The sequence below is a fragment of the Bison bison genome, unplaced genomic scaffold (genome assembly GCF_000754665.1).
Source record: "Bison bison bison isolate TAMUID 2011002044 unplaced genomic scaffold, Bison_UMD1.0 scf7180017864144, whole genome shotgun sequence".
In the NCBI taxonomy this organism is placed as follows: domain Eukaryota; kingdom Metazoa; phylum Chordata; class Mammalia; order Artiodactyla; family Bovidae; genus Bison; species Bison bison.
In genome coordinates this window covers 1,814,439-1,815,598 of record NW_011494716.1, presented here as the reverse complement: position 1 = coordinate 1,815,598, position 1,160 = coordinate 1,814,439, and positions in this window count along the sequence as shown.

Sequence of the window (1,160 nt, the reverse complement as noted above, 5' to 3'; positions counted from 1 at the left end):
CAAAGGCCCGTCTAGTCAAGGCTATGGTTTTTCCAGTGGTCACGTATGGATGTGAGAGTTGGACTGTGAAGAAAGCTGAGCGCCAAAGAATTGATGCTTTCGAACTGTGGTGTTGGAGAAGACTCTTGAGAGTCCCCCTTGGACTGCAAGGAGATCCAACCAGTCCATTCTGAAGGAGATCAGCCCTGGGATTTCTTTGGAAGGACTGATGCTAAAGCTGAAACTCCAGTACTTTGGCCACCTCATGTGAAGAGTTGACTCATTGGAAAAGACTCTGATGCTGGGAGGGATTGGGGGCAGGAGGAGAAGGGGATGACAGAGGATGAGATGGCTGGATGGCATCACTGACTCGATGGACGTGAGTTTGAGTGAACTCCGGGAGTTGGTGATGGACAGGGAGGCCTGGCATGCTGTGATTCGTGGGGTCAAAGAGAGTCAGACACGACTGAGTGACTGAACTGAACTGAAGGTGGTGGGAGGTAGGTATACAATCTGAGCTCTGAGAATAACATAATAGCCTGTTGAGGAGGCAATGCAAGGTTTATGCAAGATCAACATTCTATTTAGATGACACCTTCACTTATAGACACAAAGGTGTATTTATTAAAATAAATACATACATCTTACAATACATAATGACCACTATTTTACATATATAAAATACACATTACTTCGTGGGTTATTTCCTCCAATGAATTCGGGAAAATAACACCAGTTTTAGTTTGATTTCCCTGTAACTCCAGTGCCTAGTAAATGTTTAGACAACCAGTCAATCAGCAAATATTTATTCAGTGACTACTTGTGCCAGGTACTATTTTAGGTGCTGGGAAATTCAGCCATGAATGGAGACAAGTGCCTACCATCATGAAACTGACATTCCGGAGCGGTTAGTACACATTTTGGAATTAAGGGAGGGGGGAATAATGCTTTTATCTGAGTCAGCAATACAATTTCAGAAGAGGAGTGAGAGGGTCATTTTTGAGTTTTAGTTGAACAACAAAGAAATATATATATATATATATATATATATATATATATATAATTTGCAGAATTCCCTGGTTGTCCAGTAGTTAGGACTCCTTGCTTCCACTGTAGGGGGACACCTGTTCCATTCTTGGTCGGGGAACTATCCCACATGCCTTGGGGCATGGCCATAAAAA